The sequence below is a fragment of the Melanerpes formicivorus genome, unplaced genomic scaffold, assembly GCF_026170545.1.
Source record: "Melanerpes formicivorus ecotype bairdi unplaced genomic scaffold, bMelFor1.0.p_v2 SCAF_1, whole genome shotgun sequence".
Taxonomy (NCBI): Eukaryota; Metazoa; Chordata; class Aves; order Piciformes; family Picidae; genus Melanerpes; species Melanerpes formicivorus.
This window is the reverse complement of record NW_027142353.1, coordinates 27543088-27553889: the sequence shown is the minus strand read 5'-3', so window position 1 is coordinate 27553889 and position 10802 is coordinate 27543088.

Sequence of the window (10802 nt, the reverse complement as noted above, 5' to 3'; positions counted from 1 at the left end):
AAAGTGTTGTCTTTGGTACTCTGCAGTGTGAATAATACAGTATGAAAGGAACCTGAAGGCGCCGTTAGGGTCCATTGTGTCAGTCCAGCTGCTACACATGCGTATTAAGTCCACATTTAAAAATGCTAGTGAAGATTTTTGTGTTTGTTTTGTTTTGCAGTCCATTTTCTACTTCTTCCTTTTTCATTGACAGAATACCTAAATCACTCCATAATAGCCTTTGTGCAAATTCCAATTTAAACTGAAAAACTTTTTAGCTATACAACAGTAAGATTTATTTATTTATTTTAAATCAGGCAAAAAATAAATCAGGAAAAAAGAATAATAAAGCTTTAGCACAAAAAGTTGTATTTCTGCTGATTACTAAAAAAATCATCTTGTCTCATCTGAGAGATGGTTGTCAGACTCCAGTCAGCATTGGATTTAGATTCTCAAAAGTAGGAATTAGAGTGGGAACCTGACTGACCCTGACTGTAGCTATTATTGTTCAAATCACCACAAGTTTATCTTGATAAAAATAGAGGGTTTTTTAAAAACATTGTATTAACTTGTTGTAGACACAAGCTTATCATCCAAATTTTCATATTTCTAACAATTCGTTTGATAGAATACTTTGAATTCAGAGATCATTCTTGTGAGTGTAGCTTGAGTACAGCATCACAAATGAGAATGCCAAATTTGAACTGTTTAGTCTGGGAATTTATTGCTGGCACTGGAATGGTTGTTGGCAGTACATGTCCATATAGGAGGTTCGTTCAGTTACTTCATTTCCAGTCTGTGTCATTAAGCAATGGTTTGGAGACACTTAGTATTTCAATGCAGAGACAACAAAAAGAAAAACATCCCCCCTCCCTTTCTGTTTCATTGTGTATTGGTACCTTGGCATTTTGGTTTGAATATTAATCTGATTCACATTTACCCATTGGAAATCGCTTAGAGTAATTGAAAACGTTTGTTGTTAATATAAGCTGTCAGTGCCCTCAATTTTGATCCTGTTCCTAATGTTCCTTTTGCAGATGCTGAGGCACAGTGTTTTTATCTTGAGTTTTAACAACCTGAGCTACATAAAGGATATTGAGGAAGCAGGTAGTGTAGAGCTAGGGGCACTTTCTTCACGAAAGAGATTTACTTTAGCATTTGTCATGCTGCAAGCAGAGAAAGTGTAGGTTTAGGGTATAAACTGTGCTTTTACTAGTTAATGGGAGCTATGGGGGTGAAGGTTTGTAAAGTCTTCAAAGACAAACCTTGCCCTTATACAGGGTACACTGCAAAAAGGTGTCAGACACAACCAGCCACTACATAGACCCAAGAGTCACCCTGCAGCTAGAAGGTATGAAAGCTTCTGCTCCCAGTTGACAGTCTAAATATACAAGTCACAAGCCAGTCTGAGAATAAGAAATGTGGTCACATCTCTAAATGCATAGCGTTGATACATATCAGTATTAATTTAATCCTGGAAAACATGTTTTTCTCTTTCAGATGAAGAAAGGGATTCCGGACAATAGCAAATAAACTTCTTATTGTATTGCACATGGTCAGAAGATCACGAAGCTATTTACCAGCAAATACATCCCATGTAAGTCATTCAGCTCAGTCTCTTTTTCTCCTTCCCTTATGCATTGATGATTCTGTGATTCTGTGATTGTGTCACGATTGATTTCATTAAACTTAAACCATTGTTGATAAATCGACTGATATTAAGTCTGGGCTTAAAATCCTGCAGTAGAGGTGATTCCGGATAACCTCTTGACAGTTTATTCTATGACCTAGCTGCTCCCACAGATGTAAAATTTTTCTAATATTTAACCCTATTAACTATGTTGCAGCTAAAGTCCATTACTTCTTGTTTTGTCCTCATTTACTAATGAGAACAATTGGTCCCTGTCCTCTTGGTAACACCCTTTATGTAATTATCATGAGTTATTGTATCTCTCTTTTGACTTCTTTTCTCTAGCCTGAACATATCCTAGTCTCTTAAGGTTTCCTCCTGGGCCTTATTTTCAACACCTTTTATCATTTTTGATGTCCTACACTTAAGTTCTTCTAATTTGTCTGTACCCTTTGAAAAATGTAGTAGCACAAACTAAATGTGGCTCTCTGGATGAAGCTCAGTCGAGTCAAACAGAGCGGAAAAACTGCCTTCCTTGTATTATATACAATGCTCCAATTAACACAACCCAGTGTAGCGTTTGTCTTTTCTGTGACAGCATTGTCTTTTTTGCTTGCCCAATATATTATCTATTATCACTATTGCTCCCTTTGCTGGAGTTTTCTGATCTAACTTGTTGTATCTGTAACTTTGATCATTCTACTCTTAAGCTGTTCCATCATCTGCTTTGAGTTTCCATATGGCCACATATGCTTCCCATTTTCATACTTATTCATATGTAGCTTTGCCTTATCTGAATCTTTGTCCCAGTACCACTAATGTATTCTTAGCCATTGGAGTAATGTTGCTGTGTCATCTGTAGTATGGACTTTTTACAGCAGCTGAATACTCTCATCAGCTATACCAAAGCCCCATCAGAAGCTTATCTCCATACCATTTCAACTATTGCTACTGTGAACATAAGGATTAAAAAAAATTATTTTTATATACATATTATTTCCTTGGAACAAGAGTACTTCTTTGAACACAGTTAATCAGTGATCTGTGAAAGCAGCAAGAAGGCTAGACTGGAATTATCCAAAACACAAATTTTCTTATTTGCATGGACTTAACAGTATTTTGATGTGGTATTTCCTTCCACCTTAATTATGAAATCAAATGTTCGGCAATTTCCCACAAGCTAGAATTTCAAAACTTCATTTCAGAAACCTGGACACATGATGTTTCAGAACTGGGATATGTATCCTTCCTCAATTCACCTGGGAGGCAGGCAGGAGGGAATGCAGCCACTACTGAACCTAAATCCAGTGATGCTGCCTTTGCAGGACTTGCCTGGGGCTACGCAAAGTCAAGCTAATTCTAGACATTCTGGCATAAAAGCCTTGAGAGACTGTTTTGTGTTGGAGCTGCTACAGAATTACTGTACTGAAACCCACATTTATGGAGCTGCATCTCAAGTGTTTAAGGTTTCTCTTTCTTAATCAGTAAATGTGGAATACTTCAGATCCCCAAGGTGGACCAAGGAAATCATCTTCAGACCAAATCTTTAATAGAAAAAATATCTGTCAAAAACAGGGACATTCAGGTTCATCAATCTTACCTTTTTCATACAATATGTTGTTTTGTTAGGACCTCTGCACATGTGCTAACAAAGACTCCTGAAGTACCTTGGTTTTCATAAGATTCTTGCTCCAGAGAGCTCAAAAATTCCTTTAACTCTTACTTACCTTTTACTTTTGTTGCATTTTACTATACATGAAAGAACTCTCTTCACTCTTGCTGGGCTAACAAAGGTTTATAATGTTTACTTGTTTCCTTTTCCCTCTTAACATGAACCGGAACCATTTGCCTTACTCAGATTTCCAGAGGTATGTCTACCTCACTTGCTCAAAATGCATTCCCAGGAGCAGACAAGAGTGCATTGTGCCTACATGCAATCCACACCAGGGGCTTGGGCAGCCTGCCCAAACATGCCTGGCAGGATCCTAACCACCTACTTACATATTAATACCACCTAAGAATGCCCCATGTGTTCAGGCCTACAGGATGCTGTATGTGCTAAAGACACGTTTTCTGCTCAAGCATCTGCTGGGCGCACAGGCAAGGCCAGTCGGGGAGGCAATGATACAACACCTCTCAGAGGTGAAATGACATTATCAGCACAGTTTCAGGCATTTGAAAATGAGGAGACTATCCAAAATATGAATTTTTACTGTATATTAACAAATGTATATACTTATACACCTTGATATTTCTCCCCTCTAAGGGGAGAGGATTACTAGGGAGAGAGTGAAACCTTTTCCTTTATATATTTATTCATTTATTTATTTAAAGGGGCATGGGAGAAAACACTCTCACTCTGGAAGTACAAAGCAACACCAAGTTTTTTGCAATAAAAGGCTCTCTGATGATGTGTTATTCAGCAATTTAAAAAGCAGAATATTTTTTATCAAGAGCAGTACTTTTACATTAGTATATTTAAAGCTTCTGCAGCATAGCTTTTAACAGCATGGTCATAATTAAAACCATGAGTAAACATGCTAACTCAGATTGACATTATTTCACAAGACATTCTTAATAAGGATCTGGCCCTTATCTTACAACCACCTATGCCAATAACATTGCCTGTATGAATAAAATATTTGCTTGTACAGTTGGTCTGTATTTCAGACATGAATCTCCCAGACAAGAGTGGGAGTGAAGCCCAATGTACTGAGTCATGGTAAAGTTCTCTTCAAGGCCTAGGAAAATGTAACTCCTAGAATAAATTACTGTACACAACATTTTGTTTTGGACCAGTTACCACTTTGTAAGGATCATTCAAGGGCTCTTATCTCATGTTCTAAAAAGCTTGCTTTGACATGTTCAAACATTAGCTGCTTGTTACAGGAAGACTTACTTTCCAGGAATACAAAGATTCAGTCTTTCATCAAACCATTTGTAGTGGTACATTTACTCTTTCTACAAAAAAAAAAAAAATAAAAATGTTTCTGTTGATATAGTTCAACTACACTGAAGAATAAGTTCAGTTCTGAGCAGATGGTTAGGATGACTGACTGTAAGCCAGAGCTAAGAAATTACTAAATACTGATTGTGTTAAGAGCAGTGTATTTTCTCTACATATCTTGTTTCTAATTAGTTAGGGAGTTAGGGACAATGTCAAGATGTTCTCTTTTTTCCTTTGTAATCATGTTCCTGCAATCTTCTATGTATTACAGGATTTTTCAGCAACAGGGGAACCATGAGAAGTTATTTTTCTATGATATGGAAAGTAGAGCTCCAGAAGCAGAACCAAGATGTTAATTTTATGAGCACACAAGTAAAAGGCTCTCAAGACATAAACAAGTCTCTTCATTCTCAAATATTTCCTCTGACTGATTTTAAAGAGCTAAAACTATAAGCCTTCAATGGTGTAACTTCTTGGAATTTCTTAATGTTTTAGCACCAATAAATAAGACATGGGACTTTCCATAATATCCCATCTGGAGGATATGCAGCTGGTCAAAAATATCCCTGTTTTTTAAATGACAATATATCTTTTGATAAACCTTCTTGGTACAATTGAATAGTAGAGGCATTATAGGACATAGAGACATAATAGAACAAAAATAATTCCATGAAAATAATGATGTTTTAATTTTGAACAAATGTGACTTTAACAAGAATGCTTGTGAGATATCTTGAGGCTACTGCAATATGGGAATAGAAAGAGATTTTTTGATTCTGAGGTATGCTGGTTAACAATAGAAAACCTGACTCTGAGTTACTTCCACTCAGAGAGATGCAACGTGGTGTGTTCTGCTCCGACTAACCAACATAACAATATTGAATGTCAAATTCTGAATATCAAGTACTTGCAGTGAAGTGCTCATAAATGATACACCTTCATTCAGGGAATAATTCTGAATAATAAATCTAAGAAAATCATAAATTGCTCTTGTACAATTCACAAATAGAAAAAGGAGGTAAGGTTTGTCTAACAAATTATTCTGAGTGAATTATGCATCTGGCAGGTACCTTGAGTCCCTGATCTGTATTTTCTAAAATTTGTATGGGATGACTTCTCTAAAGATTTTGCAATATAATTACCTAGATCAGTCATTCCTCAGCTGGATGCTCTACAGTAACATCAGTGTGCTTATATATTCCAGGATGAGGCTGGTTATATAATATTTCCTCATGCCACTTCCACAACACATTTCTAAGCAGATTTAGCACCTGTTCTGGGATAAACTGTGGCCTCCATCTCCTTCAGTGACCTAAAATAATTAAGAGCTAAATCTCCTGTCTTCGAGTACTTTTGCATATGCTTAAATTTATGTGTGAGTAGAACAGAATAGAATTAACCACGTTGGAAATGATCTTCATGATCATCAAGTCCAACCTATCACCCAACACCATCTAAGCAACTAAACCATGGCACCAAGCGCCTCATCCAGTCTCCTCTTAAACATTTCCAGAGACAGTGACTACACCACCTCCCCAGGCAGCCCATTCCAATGGCCAATAACTCTTTCTGTGAAGAACTTCTTCCTAACATCCATCCTAAAACTCCACTGACACAGCTTGAGACTGTGTCCTCTTGTTCTGGTGCTGGCTGCCTGGGAGAAGAGACCAACTCCCACCTGCCTCTCTACAACCTCCCTTCAGGTAGTTGTAGACAGCAAGAAGGTCTCCCTCGAGCCTCCTCTTCTCCAGGCTAAGCAACCCCAGCTCCCTCAGCATCTTCTCATAGGCCTTGTGCTCCAAACTCCTCACCAGCCTCGCTGCCCTTCTCTGGACACATTCCAGCAACTCAACATCTTTCCTAAACTGAGGGGCCCAGAACTGGACACAAGACTCAAGGTGTGGCCTAACCAGTGCTGAGTCCAGGGGCAGAATGACTTCCCTGCTCCTGCTTGCCACACTATTCCTGATCCAGGCCAGGATGCCATTGGCCTTCTTGGCCACCTGGGCACACTGCTGGCTCATGTTCAGACTACTATCAACCTGTATCCCCAGGTCCCTTTCTGCCTGGCCTCTCTCCAGCCACTCTGACCCTAGCCTGTAGCACTGCATGGGGTTGTTGTGGCCAATGTGTAGAACCTGGCACTTGGATATGTTGAATCTCATGCCATTGGACTCTGCCCATCTGTCCAGCCTTTCAAGGTCCCCCTGCAGAGTTCTTCTACCCTCTAGCAGATCAACACCTGCCCCTGGCTTGGTGTCATCAGCAAATTTACTGATGATCTACTCAATTCAGATCATCAAAAAAGATATTGAACAGGATGGTGCCCAGGACTGATCCCTGGGGGACACCACTAGTGACTGGCTGCCAGCTGGATGTGGCACCATTCACCACCACTCTCTGGGCTCAGCCCTCCAGCCAGTTCCTAACCCAGCACAGAGTGCTGCTGACCAAGCCATGGGCTGACAGCTTGGCCAGGAGTTTGCTATGCGGAACAGTTTCATAGGCCTTGCTGAAGTCCAGGTAGACTACATCCACAGCCTTCCCCACATCCACCAGGCAGGTCACCTGATCATACAAGGACATCAGGTTGGTGAGGCAGGACCTGCCCTTCCTAAATCCATGCTGGCTGAGCCTGATCCCTTGGCCATCCTGTAAGTGCTGTGTGATTGCACTCAGGATGACCTGTTCCATAATCTTGCTTTTCACTGTGGTCAGGCTGACAGGTCTGGAATTCCCTGGCTCCTCCTTCTGGCCCGTCTTGTGGATGAGCACCCCTTTGGCCAGCTTCCAGTCATCTGGGATGTCTCCAGTGAGCCAGGACTGCTGAAAAATGTTGGAGAGCGGCTTGGCCAGCTCATCTGCCAGCTCTCTCAGCACCCTAGGATGGATCCCATCCAGTCCCATGGACTTGTGGGGATCCAAGTGGCTGAGCAGATCTCTGCTTCCTCCTGGAGCACAGGGAAACTACACTGCTCCCTGACTCCATTTGCCAGCTCAGGAGTCCAGTTTTCTTGAAAGCAACCTATCTTGCTATTGAAAATTGAGGCAAAGAAGGTGTTAAGTACCTCTGTCTTTTCCTCATCTTTACTTACTTTATTCCCCTCCATGTCCACTAAGGAGTGGAGGTTGTCTTTGCCCCTCCTCTTGCCATTAATATATTTGTAGAAGGATTTTTTATTGTTCTTCACAGCAGTGGCCAGTCTAAGATCTAAATGGGCTTTTTCCTCTCTATTTTTTTCCCTGCATGACCTAGCAACATCCTTAAACATTCCATGGGTAACCTCTCCTTCCTTCCAGAGATTATACCCCCTGTTTTTTTTCCCTTAATTCACCCAGAAGTTCATTGCCCATCCAGGCTGGCCGTCTGCCCTGGCAGCTGATCTTCTGGCACATTGGCACAGCCTGTTCTTGTGCCTTCAAGGATTCTTTCTTGAAGTAGGTCCAGCCCTCCTGGACTGCTTTGTTTTTATGGGCTGTTTCCCAAGGTACCTTCTGAGTTAGTTCCTTAAGTAAACTGAAGTTCACCCTCTGGAAGTCCAGAGTGGAGGTTTTGTTGCTGCCCCTCTTAGCTTGACTGAGTATTGAAAACTCAATTATCTCATGGTCACTGGACCCCAGACAACCTCTGATCACCACATCTCCCACCAGCCCTTCTGTATTGGTAAAAAGAAGGTCAAGCAAAGCCTTAACCCTGGTAGGCTCACACAGCAGCTGGGACAAGAAGCTATCCTCCATACACTCTAAAAATCTTGTGGACTGCCTCCTCTCTGCTGTGTTGAGTTCCCAGCAGATATCTAGCAGGTTAAAGTCACCCATAAGAACAAGGTCTGGCAATCCTGAGACAGCCTCTAGCTGCCTATAAAATAATTCATCAACCTCTACATCCTGGTTAGATGGTCTGTAACAGACTCCAACCAGGATGTCAGCCTTGTTGGCCTTCCCTCTAATTCTCACCCACAGGTGCTCAATTTGATCATCCTTAATCTCTAGTTCCATGGCATCTAGAGCCTCCCTGATGTATAAGGCCACCCCTCCACCCCTTCTCCCTCACCTGTCTCTCCTGAAGAGCCTGTAGCCATCAATTACAGTGCTCCAGTCATGTGAGTCATCCCACCACGTTTCTGTGATGGCAACTACATCATAACTTTCCTGCTGTAACAAGGCTTCCAGCTCCTCTTGTTTGTTACCCATAGCGCGTGCATTAGTGTACATGCACTTCAGCTCGGCTGCTGGGTTCACCCTTGAATGCAGTTTATCACACCCATACCCTTGTCTGGGGGGACTGGTTTCAGCCCCTTCCCCCTTCAAATCTAGTTTAAAGCCCTGTCAATGACTCCTGCTAACTCCATTCCTAGAACCCTTTTTCCTCTGTGGGATAGGCTGTCCTCACATGCTAGGATTTTTCTCCCCCTCCAGGATGGATGGATTCCATCTGTTGCTACCAGACCTGGTGCCATAGCAAGTTCCCCAAGATTGAAAAAGCGGAAATTCTTTTGGTAGCACCAACCTCTCAGCCACTTGTTAATTACACCTGCTGTCCTGTTCCTTTCAGTATTCCTTCCTGCAACTAAGGGTACCAATGAAAAAATTACCTGTGCCCCTGAACCCTCAACCAGTTTTCCCCGAGCCTTGAAGTCCTTTTTGATTGCCTTTGGACCTCTGGTTTCAACATCATCACTCCCTACCTGCATAACTATCAAGGGATAGTAATCAGAGCACAGTAATCAGAGGACAGAGGCAGCCTTCTGATAACATCTCTGACCCAGGCTCCTGGGAGGCAGCAGACTTCCCTGTGGGATGGATCTGTTAGACATATGGGGCCTTCTGTTCCCCTCAGAAGGGAATCACCAGTAACAATTACCCTCCACTTTCCTTTTAAGAGAAGTCCTAATATGGGAGGCCGGCTGTTTTGCTTTAGGCAACACCTCAGATGGTGTCTCTTCTGTCATCCCATTCACCACACCCTCAACTTCCAGTGCCCCATATTTGTTTTGCAAGGGCAACTGGGAAGGTGAGTGGAACCATGAGGCTTTTACTTTGTATCTCCTAAGAGGGACCTGTATCCATTTCCTGCTGTATCGCGTCCCTCTGCTAGGGGAGCCTGCAGAGCCTGGTTGCTCAACTCCAACTCCTTTCCACATTCCCTAACAGTCCTAAGTCTAGCAACTTCTTCCTTCAGTTCAGCCACTAGATTAAGCAGAAAATTGAGCTGCTCACACCTAATGCAGGTGTTATCTCCATTGCCCTCCATTTCAGGTGCCAGGCTCCAGCACTCTCTGCAGCCAGTTGCCTGGACACCTGCCTGCTTAAGTTCAACCTCAGTCTGGGTTGACACAGATCTTTTGAAAACAGCTTGGCGGCAAGTTGCAACCATCCCTACCCTTGGCCACATGACATAACTGGAGAACTGGGAAAGAAAAGAAAAAGAAGAAAGTGCCGTGTCATGCACCACTAGCTGCAATTGAGCGAGAAGACAAGCAGCTCTCTTGCAACATGGCAATCGCATGGCTCACTTCTCCCGCATTTAAATTTCCTGTGGCTGATGTCATGATCTCGAGCAGGCATGCAAGAAGACAATCCTGACAGTCCTTGCTGTCTGCCGAGGTTGTCCTGCCACTAAAAGCCCCAAAAAGAAACCAAAATGGAGTGCCTCTCAGCTCAGCACACTGGTCCCGGTCCCGGTCCCAAGCAGCTTTCTTGCAAAATGGCAATCACGCAGCTCACTCCTCCCACATAGTTCCATTTATTTTTGTCAATCTATTCATTGGAGTACATTTAAGCAAACCTGTTTGGAGGTTTTGTCTCTTAAGAGATTTGCCCAGCCGCTCTCCATCATTTTTCAGCAGTCCTGGCTCATTGGAGATGTCCCAGAGGACTGGAAGCTGGCCAACGTGGTGCCCATCCACAAGAAGGGCCAGTTGGATGAGCCAGGGAATTATAGGCCTGTCAGCCTGACCTCAGTGCCAGGCAAGATTATGGAACAGGTCATCCTGAGTGCAATCACACAGCACTTACAGGATGGGCAAGGGATCAGGCTCAGCCAGCATGGATTTAGGAAGGGCAGGTCCTGCCTCACCAACCTGATCTCCTTCTATGATCAGGTGACCCGCCTGGTGGATGTGGGGAAGGCTGTGGATGTAGTCTACCTGGACTTCAGCAAGGCCTTTGACACCGTCCCCCACAGCAGACTCCTGGCCAAGCTGTCAGCCCATGGCTTGGACAGCAGCACTCTGAGCTGGGTTA